This window comes from Pseudorasbora parva, chromosome 1 (genome assembly GCF_024679245.1).
Source record: "Pseudorasbora parva isolate DD20220531a chromosome 1, ASM2467924v1, whole genome shotgun sequence".
NCBI lineage: Eukaryota > Metazoa > Chordata > Actinopteri > Cypriniformes > Gobionidae > Pseudorasbora > Pseudorasbora parva.
Genome location: NC_090172.1, coordinates 67159216 through 67176872, shown reverse-complemented (window position 1 = coordinate 67176872; position 17657 = coordinate 67159216). Strand labels below are relative to the sequence as shown.

General features: G+C 37.5%; 3 long non-coding RNA genes across 3 annotated transcripts; 2 read left to right on the top strand and 1 right to left on the bottom strand.

The window, feature by feature from the left end:
• Positions 1 to 8504: 8504 nt before the first annotated feature.
• LOC137088384 (uncharacterized) lies at positions 8505 to 9373 on the top strand. The gene is made up of 3 exons (XR_010907556.1): positions 8505 to 8585; positions 8997 to 9153; positions 9257 to 9373. It is a non-coding gene; the product is annotated as an uncharacterized lncRNA (long non-coding RNA).
• A 2155-nt stretch (positions 9374 to 11528) lies between these two features.
• Positions 11529 to 12679, top strand: LOC137088395 (uncharacterized). The gene is made up of 3 exons (XR_010907557.1): positions 11529 to 11699; positions 11845 to 11965; positions 12447 to 12679. It is a non-coding gene; the product is annotated as an uncharacterized lncRNA (long non-coding RNA).
• Positions 12680 to 13080: 401 nt separating this feature from the next.
• Positions 13081 to 14956, bottom strand: LOC137088373 (uncharacterized). Its single transcript, XR_010907555.1, has 3 exons — positions 14840 to 14956; positions 14005 to 14278; positions 13081 to 13377 (listed from the first exon to the last, which is right to left on the bottom strand). It is a non-coding gene; the product is annotated as an uncharacterized lncRNA (long non-coding RNA).
• Between the last annotated feature and the right edge of the window lie 2701 nt (positions 14957 to 17657).

Sequence of the window (17657 nt, the reverse complement as noted above, 5' to 3'; positions counted from 1 at the left end):
ATTATGTGATACATAGACCCATGAGTGTGAATTTTAGCAGGCAACCTTGCCAAAATAACACACATTTCACCCCTCAAACACCATTTTTCCCCCGGAGAACCCCCTGAGAAGCTATTGTTTAGGTCTAGTAGTTGGCGGGTTTTGTTGTAAAAACTTGGCAACCCTGTCTGCACGCGCGCTGAAATCAGGCTGGAATACACGGTCTTTGCCGGTGTTGTAAAAAAAATGAATAAATTAATGATACACAGAGTACTTACCCAACATGATCATCATTTCTGAGAGAAATAGTGAAGGTGATGCAGATACAAACAAGCTCTCCGTTTAGGATTTGAACAAATATAACCCAAGCCCCTTTGATGACGTGATGATTACGGTACTGTTTATCATCTGTCCATCATCGTCTAAAGCCCGCCCTGATGATTTCATTGGTCCGAACAGTTTCTGTTCGGAGATAATTACTCCTCTATGGAGTGAGGCCAGACCGAACTGCCCGACCTAAAAAATTTGTGGGCGGGGGCTAAGTTCGGCTGGCATCCAGGCTAGTAAATAAGGTTAATTGTTGATACAATAAGAAAGCTGTACAGTTTATGTGCATAGGGCACATCATTTGTTTGACAAATGTGAGAGTACCAGAGTCTTTAACTAAGGAGAATATTCTGAGCACAATGTGTGATATTATTAAGATCTTTTATGAAATGTTTAGAGGTGACAAAAGTGAGAGTGCCAGAGTATCTAGCTGAGGAGAAAAGTCTGAGCTCAGTGAGTGATGTTACTGAGATCTTTTATGAAGCTTTAGAGGAGATAAATGTGAGAGTGTGAGTGTCTCTGGTTAAGTAGAATAATCTGAGCTGTGTGAGTGATGTTACTGAGATCTTTTATGAAGCTTTAGAGGAGATAAATGTGAGAGTGTGAGTGTCTCTGGTTAAGTAGAATAATCTGAGCTGTGTGAGTGATGTTACTGAGATCTTTTATGAAGCTTTAGAGGAGATAAATGTGAGAGTGTGAGTGTCTCTGGTTAAGTAGAATAATCTGAGCTGTGTGAGTGATGTTCTTGAGATCTTTTATGAAGCTTTAGAGGAGATAAATGTGAGAGTGTGAGTGTCTCTGGTTAAGGAGAATAATCTGAGCACAGTGAGTGATGTTACTGAGATCTCTTAGCAACTAATAATTGTGTTAACTTGCATTTCATTAGTCTTAATAATATTAAAACTTGTACTGCCAACATCAATCGGAAACAAATACAAATTTTCTCCTAATTCACTAACTTTGACATCTAACCTGGTCATCAAAATACTTTATACGGTTGGTTGTTTTTAGTTTGTTTCTTTCTCATCTGAATGGTTTGACTTTGTTTTTTCTTTTCTTTTTGTTTGTTGTTTTGTTATATGGAAATTATGAGTTTGTAAAGTTATTCTTTTTGGTGTTCCTTGTGCTAGGCTTGCTTGGTTCCTTACAAAGGGCTTACCTCCTCTTTGCTTCTCCTCTACTGTTCGCAACTTTGCCTCCAGTGCTATAGCATAAGAACAGGCAGACTCCCCTGATTTCTGGCTCCGCTCGTAAAAGTCAGCCAGAGGGTCTAGGGAACCACGGGTGTCGCTGTATTTGGCTCTCAATACGTCCAACGCTTTCTCAGGGGTCTGATCATGGGGTGGTAGGTTAAGGATGAGATTTCGTGCTTCACCCCCCAGGTGTCGCACAACAGTGGAGAAGCGCATTGGGAGCTCTATTGCCTCCAATAGGCATTGCATGTCAAAAATCCAGGCTTTCACTAGTATTTTACAGTCTGGATTTCCTCTGAAGACTTGCACATTTTTCACCTGATGAGTTTGCATGAAACCTCCATAGGCTGCCATGGGAAGAGACTGGTTTGTGACTGCTTGAGCAGGAGGCCTTAATTGTGACTCGTTTGGGTGGGCCGACTGGCTGGCAGATGCAGGTGGAGGGGCAACTGGAGAGCGAGCATCAACATGCATGTTAAGTTGGGAAGTTGGCATCAGTGTTTGTTGAGCAGACAGCCCAAGAGGATTATCAGCGGCTGTCTGGTCTAATGCCACCTGAGGGCTGTGTTAAGTTATGTTGGGGGCCCATGCATTAGCAAATGGGGGTGACGGGGTGACTCCACTATAGCCTGGAACTTGAGCAATGAGAAATGTGGCTTCAGCGGAACGCACTTGCAGGGCCTGCTCAGCAGCTATGTGCTTAACTGTAACATTCGCTACTGGTGGGCTCTGTAGACTCGGCCTGGGCACAGAAGGGGGATACGAATAACTAGAGAATACCTGGGGGCCTGGATATGGCATGGCACTTCGATAGGGTTTGAGTGACTGCTGCACAACTGGCATCTCAACTAAAACATGATGTGTAGAACTTTGCCAAGGCTTGGCTTCTGAGGGCTATGGAATTACTTCTGTGCCAATAATAATGAAAGTACATTTTTGAAAAACTGATGAAAATATTAATTGAAATTGAAAAAAATATCTTCGAAAATGAAAAAGAATAAACCGCGGGCACATTTTTTGACTTCGTTTTTAATGCACTCCATGTTTTGCTAACTATTTCTCATATTTCTTTCGCTGATCTGAACTTACAAATGCGCTTCCAGAGTTTTCGTTTACTCTTCTGAAGTTTTCGTTTACGCTTCTGAAGTTTTCGTTTACGCTTCTGAAGTTTTCGTTTACGCTTCTGAAGTTTTCGTTCGCAATTCTGACACAGACCTATCGTGTGGGCGGGCTTAACAGCGGTTTGCTATCATTGGCTAGTGAGATTTTGATTGACGGCTCCTTGAACCGGAAGGAGAGACTTCAGCGGCGCAAATTTTGGGACAGTCTGACAACAGTAGGCTATATTAAAGCACACCAATAACATCCGAGCCACAAATTTAGAACTTCCACCAGCAATATCAGACTTGGTTAACATTTCATCTCCAAAGAAACTTCTCTCCAAAATATACAAAATCATTTCAAATCAATTTCAGACCATATACTTACCAACAATAAAATGGGAAAACGATCTCTCAATAGCTCCTGATGCCAACTTCTGGACCCAAATCTGTAAAAACATCTATTTCATGTCCAAAAATGCTAATCTTCAATTGATACAATACAAAACACTTCACAGAACACACTACACGGCCAATAGATTAGCTAAAATGGGTTTCACATCAGAAATTTGCACACATTGCAGTCAGAAATCTACAGATACATACATCCATGCAACCTGGCACTGCACTCCAATCAAACACTTCTGGGAAGAGGTCACACAGTCACTATCCACTATAGTGGGCGGCCACATCCCATTATCCCTCTCTTTGCTTGCTTGGGGACCTCACAATAATTACAGATAAAACTATAAACTTTAAAACTCTCCTCATAGCCCTAACCATTGCCAAGAAAACTATCCTCATGAACTGGAAAACTCGTAACAATATACACATTAACCACTGGAAAAATCTTCTCGCCGACTTTATTACAATGGAATACACATCTGTCCCCTATAATCCCTCATCTGAAAGCGACCTCTGCCATCCAACACTTTCTGACCTCTTACAACTCTGAATCCTCTCTCTCTCCGTAACTCCGTCTCTTCCCATCTCTTAATCAATCCACAGGCATTACTGCATAATTCCAATTATTGTCAATATTGTTTCATTGTTTAATTATTGTTATTGTTATGATTGCTATTATTTATTATTATTATTTTTATTATTGTTGCTGTTTCCATTGTTGTCTTTGCTTTCATCATCATCATCATCATCATCACCATCATCATCATCATCATCATCATCATCATCATCATCATCAACTATTATTATTGCTGTTTTGGAACTTCAAACCTGGTTTTCATTGTCACCACTACTACTATAGTAAAATCGATTGATTATTTCTAATTTTCCCCCTAATCTTTTCATGTGTTTTTAATGCACCACAATGTAGAAGAGAAATGTGTGTATGTATGTATATTTAAATTGAAATACCTCATAAACACTAAGGCAGGTAGGACAGGCGAGAAATGGTTTCTCTAGGACAGCATCTCTGTCCTAAGTTGAGACACTCGCACAATGTCCCCCTTCTTTTAATGCACCTTAGACACTACACACAACATAAAAATAAAATAAAAAATAAAATAAAAAGTATAGGGACTGAAAAAATGTGGGGGGAGGATTATCTTATATTATTATTATACTATGTGAAACTTATTGACCCATTGAAAGTGGTGACAATGATAAATATTACATAGGAAAATAAAAAATAAAATAAAAAAAGGGACACTGATTATTACAATGATGATGATGATGGTATGATGATGATAAGTGGTAGTGATAATATAATAAATAATAAATGTGTAATTTTGCTTTTGAATACACACCCATACCTACACTCAACCACACACACCTTATACATTAACACACTTTTATTTCACTTCTAGAATTATGTAATTACTCGATTGTCAATTACTGCACTATTGTGGTTTGTATGTCTGTATGTCAATAAAAAAAAAAAAAAAAAAAAAAAAAAAGCACATCACTAACGTAATATTAAAGCCGAGATGAGTAACGTTAATCAAGAGTGGCACGGAGCGTCATCGGCATCCTCAACTGCATGGCATTCGATCGGCAGCTTGAGGTAAGTTTAAAATCAAATCTAGAAACAAGTTTTTGTTTTCTGATCTCTAGCTGCTATCCAAGTTATCTTTCTTTATGTCTAATAGATCAATCTTGACGTGTTTATATTCTAATTATTCACATGTCTGCAGTGCAATTTTTGTAGTTTGAGTACTTTGATTGCTACCCCCAACATTTGTATTATACCCCAACAAATGTGATGCATTCAAGGATGTTACATGATGTAATTTAAGCAAAGATCTCAGACTGATCTTTATTCTGCAGCAAAGCTCAAATGTTGGTGCAGCAGATGCTGCATCAGCTATACATAACATCATAGAGGTGCTCAACCAGTCGCTGGGTAAAACCAGCACGAGGCAGAGTCAGAATCAGGGGCAGTGCTCAGGACAGTGCCAGACTGTGGACCAAGAGATGGCCAGGTTTCAGCTTGCAGTCATGACTGAAAACAATGACAGTTACTATTTGCAATGCAATTTTGTTCAAATGTAGCCTATGCATTTATCAGATGCTTTTATCCAAAGCAACTCTCATAAGCCTACATAGAGTAGCATAAGCAATCTGTCACAGAATATATATAGTTCTGCATATTTTGAATTACTAACTTTTGATTTAATCATCTCTTGAAGGTCTTTCCCAGGGTTTTTTAAGCGGGGGTCCAAAAGGCGTTTACCCAGCTGTAGTAAACCAGCCAAGTTCATCAAAGCTTGGAAACCATTTGTGTTTTCAGCGTTCCTTTTAAATAAAAATACAGAAATGACCCCTTCAACAGCGGAGGAGCTGCAACTCCTGCAGGCTGGACTGGGGAAACGAAATCTGTCATTGACTGATGATTTGACTCATTCTGAGGTTATGCATAACATATTCATTCATAGGTGATGCATAGAATAACTTTATTTGTAATAATAATTTGTTGTAATTGTGGATTTTAGGTGACCAGCTTGTTTTGTGATACCTACCCCAAAATGAAGTCAGCATCTGGAGGATGGCTTCTCTACAAGGCATCTGGTACTATTTGGACACCACTACAAGTCCTAAGTGCAAGTTACAGAGATTCAGATAATCACACAATGCAAGTAGTTTCATGTATGGTAGGCTATAGTCAATATTCAGGTTTTCAGCAATTAAACATCATAATACGGTAACACTTTACAATAAGTTTCGTTAGTTAACATTAGTTAACTACATTAGTTAGCATGAACTAATAATGAACTGCACATATACAGCATTTATTAATCTTTGTTCATGTTAATTTTAACATTAACTACTACTTTATTAAAATCATGTAAACGTTAGTTAATGCACTGTGAACTAACATGAACTAACAATGAACAGCTGTATTTCTATTAACTAATGTTAACAAAGATGAACACATACAGTAACAAATGTTTTGCTCATGGTTAGTTCATGTTAGTTAATACATTAACTAATTAACCTTATTGTAAAGTGTTACCCATTATTCAAAGCGAATATCTGAGAATGAACAGCAAAATAATTAAATATTACAAAAATGCTGATCATGTCCATATAATGAAACCACATTACTCCGCTCACACTTTTGCTATGTGGACGAAAACAAAATCTTATTTTGCATTTGACTATCAAAAAGTCTGGTTAAGAATGCTATGAGGGAGTAAATATATGTTTTTAACCTCCAGTATCATCAAAATGCCTTTATTATTGACTAATATTATTGACACACTATTAGTATGATTATTAGGTTAATGCATTTGATTAATACATTTATTTTACAGTTTATTTTCCAATTGTGAGGGTATATTATTATTTTTTTTTTCATAAACCAGTTTCTAAGACTTTTAAAGGATGAAATATATTGATGATGATGATGTATAAAATATTTACTTATAATGGAGTGTGTATATGTATATATGTACATGTTTTTTTTTTCAGGTGGACAGGGAAGGCGGCGTCTGAATCTTGTTCCCCCGGACTCTGAAGGATATAGTGTCAGTACCATCAGATGTGCAACTGGAGGGGGGAAAACCATGCTGTATATTGTACCTTTACAGGATGAGTTCGATCTTTCTCCTCTTCCCTCCAATGCACAGGAATTTTCGCTAATGCCAAAAGCAGAATGCAAGAAATGTTTTAAAATGATGCCACTTCAAATTCTTGCCCTGCATGTGAGGGAATGCGATACTCTGGAATATGAGACACTCTCAGATTCGGAACCAGAGGTAAAATCTTTTTTGTTTGTTTTTTTAAGTTTACTTAAGGTTTTTAAGGTTACTTGTTTTTTTAGGTTGTTTTTTGTCTATAACCAGGTAACTAATTCACCTCCAGCCTTCGAGGAAAAGGTAATTTACTTCTGTCATGGGATGACATCCTTCTGACTGCCTTTAGAATTTTACATAATCACTTGCCTTTTAGTCGACAGATGCAAAGTGTCCTGTGTGCATGAAAACGTTTCTTTTGATGCAAGTTTTTGTGGTGACTTGGAAAGGTAATGCGATACACATAGCAGTGTAGAAACTGCAGTCTAATGGTGCGTGATGTATATTTTGACATTTCTTGTTGGATCAAAATCATGTTCAATGGAAAATTAGACTTTAATGGAAATTAGCTACTTATAAATGCACTGAATTAAATATTTTTACGTCACATTAAAAAATAACATTTATATTGTTAAGTAATAATTTACTTGTAAAATGTATAACTAATGTACCATGCTGCCTAAACCATTATGTGCTAAATATTTAAAAGATTTAACAATTTACAGTGAGGAGGATGTCCTATGATGGCTAGCTGCTCAAGTTGACAGCTCCAAGGAATTCAACATCTGTGTGTCCAGAATAAACCTTGTAGAACGAGGTCTGTTACTTTGGAGGCGACAAAAGATCAGCTCCCCGGTCAACACTTTAAAGATTACTTTCTTAGGAGAGGCTGGAGTTGACACAGGTGCTCTACGAAAAGAATTCCTGACAGGTAGAATTTTTATATATTTTTACTTAGTAACTTATCTTAAACACTACACCTATTTTTTTATTTCTTGTTAATTTGTTATGGTTAGATATATTTATTTTATATATATAACTGATTGGTGGAATAGGGTGCTTTCACACCTGCCTCATTTAGTTCGGTTGAATCGTACTAGAGCTCGTTTCCCTCTTTGGTGTGGTTCGTTTGGTCAGGTCTGAAAGCAGCAATCGTACCAAAAGCAGACCAAACAAGCGTACCGAGACCTCCTTGAAGAGCTGGTCTCGGTACGATTTCAAACGAACTCTGGAGCGGTTCGTTTGTGGTGAGAACGTGATCCGACCTCCAACAGAACCAACTGCAAAAGTACTGATCATTTTTGGACTGAACCAGCTGCCGTATAGCTGCGCTGACATTGTGTGCATGACATTATTACCTGATAGATCGTTGGCAATATTTTCGGAAGATGAGCATGTCAAGAGTTAATAATTAATGCACGCCTCCTCTTGAAGTGACGAGCGATGCGCGCTCGCCGTCTGCAGTGCATTAGAGCGTTGTTTTCATGTCGCATCCGCGCTTCATTATAGAAATGTTTTGTTTGCCTACTGTGGTAAATACACACAGTGTAGTAGATTATGGCAAGGGACAAAACTGGCCCGCGCAGTCGTCTCTCCATAGTGTTATTATAGTTTGCTGGCTTTGCCTCTTCTGCTGGAATTTTCCCACACATAAATTCTGACCAATCGAAAAGCAGGTTAGGAAATACGCCACGGCCAATGAGTGATGTGGATGTTGTCACGTGCCTGCGTTTTGGTTCGTTTCAACTGGCTCGGACCAAAGCAATCAGTGTGGTGTGAAAAGGAACCAAAAAAGCTGAAAAATGCAACAATGTATAATTGTTTGCCTTTGGTTCGAACCAAATGAACCGAACTAGAGATGTGAAAGCACCCATAGAGACCAGACTCTTGGAAGTAGAGGAGGGCAAAATGCCAAAGTATTCATTGAATGATCTTGACAATGGCCTGTTTCGGTAAGTGTTGCTCTTCAAAGAAATAGGTCACCCAAAAATGTATGCTGTCATTTATTCACACTCATGTCAATTCCAAACTTAAGTGTGGCTTTTTCTGTGGAAAACAAATAAGAAAATCTCAGCTGTTGTTGTCTGTACAAAAATCAATGAGATTTAAACCTTTCTAGATCTAAATAGGAAACATTTGTTTTAGGCTTAACAATCCTTTCAAAAGCAAATGTATATATGTATATGTAATATACATATGTAAATTTGTATATTAAATTTCAAATTTAATATATGTAAATGTCATGTAATATGTGTAAATTTATAATATGTAAATATTAAATATGTAAATTTCAAATACACACTAACTGGTAAATTGTAAAATTCTACTATACTTTGTTTCTTGTTTTCTTGTCATTGCAACAGAGTTGCTGGGGAGGTCTTTTCTGTTAGCCTTGCACAGGGAGGCCCAGCTCCAAGATTTCTTCAGGACTGGTGTTATGATTTTCTGTTGAGTGGAACCCTTGAAAACGCTACCAAAGATAACGTTCATGAGGCTGAGTTTTCACCACTGATTAAAATGGTATCAAAAAACAAATGGTCATAGTTTCTTTCTATGTATTTCACTTTGACATGTATTGTTTTTTTTTAAAGTGTAACACTTTTAGATTTTCCTCTACTTATAGATTGAGGAGGCCTCAGACTTGTCATCTTACAGTAAACAGATTGTCAACTGTAGCTACACGGGGCCTATAAATGAGGACAACAAGGAGAATATAACAAGGTTTTACTCTGCAATATTTTTTAAATGTATTTATTTTATGTTACATCTGTGACTGTATTCTCGGATGTGTTGCTGTTTTTCTCTCTTCCCGTTGTTTTCCACTGTCTCTCCTCCTATTGTTTCTAATAGGTTGTTCCGCCCCAAATTGGACGTGACGTCAGAGAGCGCTGGTTGGTCACGGTGGTGCGGCGGCCCTTTAAGGCGAAGGAGAGAGCTAGAGGAGGGAAGGAGAGAGCTAGAGACTGATCCGTGTGATTTTTAGTCCTGTGTACTGTTGTAAAACACAAGTTGTATGAGTGAATTACTAGTGAGTGAGCCATAGGTGTTGTTCTTTTAATTTAAGTTACCCCCTCTCCTTTATCACTTGTTTTTGGTTACTTTAGTGGCGTGTGTGCCACGGTTATATTATTTGTTTGTCATTTATAAACCGTAGGGGCTAGGTGCCTTTTATTTTGTATACATTATTTTATATCCATTTTTTCTCCTGTTTATGTTTAGGTAGGGAGATAGGTAAGACATTGTATTTTTCTTTGGTTCTATTTTTCATTTGACAGGGAATTTAGTTTCTCCTGGTATATTTAGTTGACTTTTTGTTTGTTATTTTGGCCTGGCCTAGCCCCGAAGCTATCCCTGAGTTTTGATTTACTTTTCATTATTGACTTGTGGCAACACTCATCTTTTTGTCCTCACAAAGAAATTAAAATCAGGAACCCGAGAACTTTTCCTTTTAAACGTACTCTGTTTTGGGACAGTTTTTTTTATATTCACTCCTGCACCCCTAGACCGGGGTCAGTGCCGTTTCTAGGCATAGGCAAACTAGGCGGTCGCCTAGGGCGCCAACAGCTGGGGGGCGCCAGTGAGCCCCCGCCCCAACAAGGTTTTTTAGTTATTTCATATATATTTTATTATTAATATTTCGTACTTTTGCTATTTCAAGGCATTATGATTAGTTGCGATTATTGGAGTGAAGTCGCCATGGTGATAGTGGCGCTGCTGTAATGAAATAAGATCATGTAGAGGGCGGCAGGGAACGTCGTCATCCGTGGCGTTGTAACGCTTGTGTCCGAGTGAAAAATGCGGATAGCTCACTTAATGTAACTGGAGTGGATGCAAACACGAGGGCGATTAACATCAAACAGATCGCACTTTATTCCCCGCTGAACTCTCATCACAAACTCCCTTTCCGTCCACAACATTACTCAATAAAACAAAATAACTGACTGTTAGCAACAGAAAACAGAAAATAATCCCCACACATGGGAGATCAAGACTCAGTGCGCACATACACAAAAGGGGCAACAACTCTTAAAGGGGCCACACTATATTTCTACTCGTCACAGCGTGCTTTAGTTTTATCATCATGAAAAGGTCAAAGCCATCAGGGGCTCAGTATCGTAAAAAGAAAAAAGAGGAAATATAAAAAAGAAAGCTAACTTTGCTTTGAAAGCTTTGCTTACTTGTTCTCTACTAAGCTGGTCTCTCTATCATAACATTGAGCAAAACATTACACTGAATATTAGTACTGGACGGACCACACGCCATGCTCATTTCAGGTGCAGAACATTATAGCAGTTAATTTGAATAAAAAAATCTTTACATCAGAGATAGCTGTTTAGTGTAAATTGATCAAGTAGGCTAATACTGTCATAACCATGGGCGTCACTAGGCCAATTTTTATGAACTTATGCCTCAGCCCCCCCTAAAAAAATATGTGATTAACCTTTAAAACTGGCGCGAGGCTTCGGCTACGGCTTCGTCCCGTCTTTTAGTCTTTGTGTCAGTGTGTTCTTCAATCCGCAGCGGCGTCGAGTGACATGGTTTTCAAGCTATTGTTATCTAATTTTTTGGCCTTCAGAACATCTTAAAATACACATATGTAGATCATAGAAATCAAAAATTTCTCGGGGGAGCATGTACCCGAACCCCCCAACATCTGTGATCTCAGTGATAATAAACCTAGCTACATTATTGGATTAATGCATGTACAATATGCCCATGAAATAAGGAAGTCATATTTACTTTACAAGTGATAGTTTTAAAAAAGGGGGGAGGGGGTGGGGGGGACATATGAATCTTGCCTAGGGTGCCAGAGACGGCTAGAAACGGCCCTGCCGGGGGTCGTAACATTTATGTATCTTCCACAGAAAACACAATGGTTAAACATTAACACTGAAATTGTTGTTTTATTTCTTTAAAGAGCGATTGTAATGTATGCTGCTGCTCGGAGAACACTCATGCTTCAGCAGCTCCGTGAAGGTTCACATCTTTATGGTTTAATTGACACTATGGAGAAGAACAGGGAAGTGTGCCGCAGCCTCTTTGTTGTGCAAGGTGGCAATGATAAGGTGAAGTGATAGGATTTCAAAAACGTACTAGTTTTATTTTGTATTGCTGTTTTAAAAGATACAGCAGTAATCCTTAAATTATTATTATTATTGTATATTGCATGATACGGTTTATTTAATGCTTGTCATTTTTTGTGTGTTTCAGGTGGACTCTCATTACATTGTATCCCATCATGTTCCACAAATGAGTGAGAGTGGCACTCTAAAACATTCCAAAGAGGTCCAAATACTGAATCACTTCCAGGATTTTCTGATGGAGCTCGAAGGTAAATTTTAATTAATTTCAGAAACATTTCAGATTATTATTGTCGGAAAAATTTAACATTAACATAGCTTAACATTATTGTGGAAGTAGTTATGCTTTTTCAAAATTATTTGAAGAATAGAAAGTTCATTTATTAATGCATTTATTACATATAAATCTTTTGTAACCTTATACATGTTTGTTTTATGTCAATTTAATACATCCTTAATGAATACAATTATTCATGTCTTTATAAGCTTACCAAAAATGTTTCAATGGTATCATTGTTTCCACACAAATGCAGCAAAAACTGATTTCAACATTGATACGTTTTTGAGCACCATATTAGAATGATTTGTGAAGGATCATGTGACACCGAAGACTGAAGTAATGATGCTAAACATTCCACTTTGATCACAGAAATAAACTACAAGTGGTACAATTTACAAATGTTGTGAGGTTATAAATGGCTATTAAAAACATTGTATATTTTACTGCCCTAGATTGAGATGCCCAGGATGAGGCAGCACTCTCTGTCCCACAGGTGATGCAGTGGCTGACTGGTCAAGCGCATAGGCACCTGCTTCTGTCAGAGAGAGAGGCCTTTAAAATTACTGTTCAGTTTGACCACACTTGTATGCAACGACTGCCAAGCCACACACTTTGCTATCCAATCATCAGTGCATGCACCCAAACCATTACATTTCCCACTGCACATAATAATAATAATAATAATAATAATAATAATAATAATAATAATAATAATAAGTTTTATTTATATAGCGCCTTTCCAGAGCTCAATGACACTTTACAATAAACAAACAACAATAAAGCCAAATGACAAACAGAGTAGACATAACAACAGTAGGCAATTGAGAGTGCAGGTACAATAATTGAGAAATCGTAGTGGGAAAAAAAACAAAAAAATCTGTCAAATTGCAATGAATTTAAAGAAATAATGAAAACAGCAGTGCAAAATGGAGGTTGCTTTTCTAGAGTGTAGATTTTAAAATTAACTCAAATGTCCACATAGAATTTCTCTCAATAATTTTAATTTCATCTTTAAAATTCAAAGAGAATTTTCAACGTGTTGATAACTTTACATGCGCCTGAATGTTTAAATGTTTTACAGCATTGTATAAAATTAATGGCAATTAACGGATTTATTTTTTAATTAAAATTCTGACAGAACTGCATGTATACTTGTGAGTGTTTTACTTAAACATTTAAATGTTAAATAGAGCACAATCTTTTGACAATAGCAAGTGTCTGGACATAGAGCTCCCTGTCATTCAATGATGATGTCAAGGGATTAATTAATCCATGCAGAACAGCAAGTTTTTGGTCAGAAAAGGGGCAATGGATCTCTGGCACCACCACACCATCCTCTGGGTCAGTATCAGCAGTTTCCTCCCGAAAAAGTTGCTCCACCACCTGAAAAAAAGAAACCATTGTAATTTTACAATGTGAACTGCTTTTAATTATAAAAACTTAAGGCTGACCTAAATTATTTAGTTTGATAAACTGGTAAATTATCCTATCCCAAAGAAGCTATATTTAAAGTAAATTAATAGTTTACCCAGAATGAAAATCCTGACATTTATTTGCCCAAATGTATTTTAGGCCCCATTTATACCAGGCATTGAAACGAGTAACGATTGCAGGGGTTCTCAACTCTGGTCCTCGAGATTCACTTTCCTGCAGAGTTTAGCTCTAACCTAAATCAATTACACAAGGATGTGGCTAAACTCTGCAAGAAAGTAGATCAAGAGAGCCAGAGTTGAGAGCCCTCTTGCTGGAGTCACATGTATTACTTAAATTACATGATTTCCAGGGCTTGAAAGTGGTAGTTATGTGTAGCTGTCAATGGAGGGACAGAAATCTTATATTTCATAAAAAAGATAATTTGTGTTCTGAAGATGGATGAAAATTACGGGTTTGAAATGACATGAGCATTTACATTTTTAGTTGAAATACCTTTTAAGGTTGAGCATATCAAAACAGAATTAGTATTTTTGGATGTGTAATCTTTCTAACTTTGCATAGATGCTTAAAGCATACCTCTATATCTGGCTCATCCACTGGTGTCTGTAACATTCCAATGTACCAAAGCTGTTCTGGTGAAAGATTTCCCTCTGTTCTGATCGGATGGTTGTTCCAGCTCTCCGTGAAGCCCTTCAGGTCCGATTTCAACCGTGGGAGAATTGCATAGCACACACAAAAGAGGTGAAGCTCATCGGATAGATCAAGTACTCTCTCTTCTTCCATTGTATGAAGGACTTCATAATATTTACAAGAGATGGCTGACCAAACATCACACCACAGACGCTCAATTCTAAAAAAAGACACATAAGTATGCACAAATCATAGCTTACAAAATAGCAAAGAAAATACAAATAATTCTCATTTTGCGGCATTACAAAGTTCAGGTTTCGAAGATGCATCATGGTGTGACCTCTAAACTGAATTGAAAGAACACCAATTTTAAAGCTGCACATGAAGCAATGAGAAAATTCTTTGCATGTGCTTCCATTTATATACAATCAGTTGTGGGAGACTAAAAATGTAAGTCAATATAAAAAACGGTGTAGTGACCACCCCTTTAATCAGGGGAGATTTAAAAAATTAAATTACTATACGATTATCCAGACCACACGATGGCTTACCCCTAACCCCACCTCTAAACAAATGGGACTAAAAGACACGTTTGGTCCAGATAACCGTATAGTTACAAATAAATTTGCTCATTGTTGGTGAGTTTCAACATTAGACTAAAGTGGTTTCTGCTGAGATTAAAGTAGAGATGTTTGTTTGTGGCATCATGTGTAAGGCAAGTGACTGTGCCCCACAAGAAATAAAGAGCATGTGATGCAACTTTTAATGATTTGGTTTGTACCTTTGATTGTGCACATTTTTTCCAGAAATGAAACTGCCTCGGCCCGTTCCTCGTATTGAAAACATGCAACGAGTGATGTCCACATTTTCAACTCCCTGGTCACCACGTACTCTGGAAACCATTTAGACAACATGCATGCATGTTACTGATTTACAAACTTTTTTACAAGATCCTGTAATTGTATGTTTATTGTCAAGCACACAGATGATTTTAGCCCTGATTATCACTTTCAGTTTTGTGGAGACTGCTGACAAAGCCTGAAATCTAAAGCAAATCAGTGCCCGCCCATGTGAGCGATAATCACTAAGTGCAAATTATCAAAGAGGCGATCTGACAAAAGATTTGAAGGGGTCACTGATTAATAACACTGATAAATCATCATGACTAACATGTCATGTAGTAAAGATAATTTTTACCTCGACGGCCACCCATGTTTGTGGATACCCTCCAAAAAAAATGAGAAAGCAGTCGATGCTTTGTTGTTTGCAGCAGCATCAAGATACAGGATCTAAAATAAAATAAAAACGTAATATTTCATAATAGAACATTTACTTTTGATACCAATTTGTAAAAATCTGGCAACTATTATAGCCTTGTGAGTTTAAAAACAGACCATATACAAAGTTTGACAAACAGTACCTTCCTTGAGAACCCATCAATCCCACCAAATATCACAATGTTGAATCTAAAGACATACAGATACAACTATGCTGTTTATTGTACGCAATTTGTTTTGTGTACATATGGACGCATCACTATGTGAAGACAGCAATATTTTTTGTATGCGTTTACATGCAAGTGAAATTTAGAGTGCAAATACTCACGTGATTAGTTTATGGTTGGTATCCACATGACCTAGGGACAATGGAGCAGGAACAGAATAGCTTCTACGAGCTACAAAACCAAGCTGGAACATTCTGGCCAAAATTCCAGCTCCATCCACCCGTTGCATACTGGCCTTCACCCTGTGCCATTGTATGCGGTGCCCTCTAACCAAAAGTTCCCCTTTCACTAGCCTGTAACCAGCATGGGGCATTCTTATTTTTATTGATCTCACCACACCATCAAGTTCATTATCTGATATGCTGGAATGGCAGTGTCTGACAGAGAGGGACTGCTCCTTCAGTCTTCTGTCCATTGTTCTTCTTGAACCACCACAGAACTGCAAGAGTTTCTACAGGAAGCGCAGTAGAGAGAAGTTCTCTAAGCTCATCCCTGCTGATTTCCAAACGTGGGCATCCCAAATTTTCCCAGGTGTAAGATACAAATTCTGATGCAGCATTTCCTGAAGTCTCTTCCAAATTGAGAGATATATTATTGATTAACTCCTGTAGACCCCTAATTAAGTTATCTGGGATGTCTACATGATTGGACGCATTAATAGCCAAAGCAAGTTCTTGCCGAGCAACCTCCAGGAGGTAATCCAAATCTATAGCTTCATTTCGACAAATCAAGTTAAACTTGGTTAGCATACGCTGTAAGATATCTTCTCGCACTTGTTCCTGCAGGTATAAACAATGCCTGGGTAGCTTACATATCAAGGTAACTACATAATTCCATGCTGATCTTACCAAGTTTAACAGGGTAACATTAGACATTTAAAATCTAACAAAATCCCTTGCGTATTAAAACAGCTAAAAAGTTACTTAAGTTCGTTATTTTATGCATTCTATAGAATAACATGAATGAATGTATGCCTACCTGGAGAAGTGACATTTCTCTGTGGCCCTAAAAAGTAATATCTCAAAGAAATATGAGAAATAGTTAGCAAAACATGCAGTGTCAAAAAATGTGGCCACGATTTATTCTTTTTCCTTTTCAAAGATATTTTCATCAGTTTCTTGAAAATGTACTTTCATTATTATTGTCACAGAAGTAATTCCATAAGGGCCCATGTCTACTGCATGCAGAGGCATGAACCGACCTATCCATCTGGCCACCTCGTCGTCCATCTGGGCTGTTATGAAAGCAGAGTGGCGGTATCTGCACTGAGGCCCCAGAGCCTAGCAGCCTTGCTGCATGGGCCGGTGTCACATACTGGTCAGCATAGGGTGAGTTCATGGAGGCTGGTGGGTCATTTGTGACATGTTCTGCTAGTGGTAGAAGACTGGATGGACCGGTTGAGGAACAATGCATGTTTTGAGGGGAGTCTGCATAGGTCTGTGACATTTTAGATTTCAAAGGTGTGTTTATTATGTGCAAGACAGTTAAATGGCAGTGTAATTGGATTGTATGGAAGTGTAGAAACTTTGTAAAATTATATAATCTTGTAGAATTAAGTGTTCTAAAGAAAGCTATGTGTTTCAGTGAGATCCGTACATTAGAACAACTTTCCCCAGGTTATCTTCTCTCTTATCAATAAACCATCAAATACAAAACTTAAAACATCATAGAAAATCGCTCAAATTGAAACAGCAAAACATTTAAGATTCCCAGCAGACTGTAAAGGATATAGCAGTGATGTCAGTTATGAACTCCAAAAATCCCCCGTTCGATGGAATTTCAGTTTGTTCACCAAATATAGTTCAGCATTCAAACCACTGGCTGTAGAATTTTTGGTAGCGCTTTAGATTACGGCCCGGAAAGTACTGCATAATTAAAGTGAATTTACAGCATAACTTTCTGTAATTATAGTGTAACTATAATTAACTATAAAATAAAAAGTAAGTATATGGGTATAATATTTAATATTGGGGGTATAAAGGTGTAACTATCAGGAAAGTTTACAAATTATTTATACTGTAAGTATTTTTTAATTAAGGGATAATTATACTGTAAGTATTTTTAATTAAGGGGTAATTATACTGTAAGTATTTTT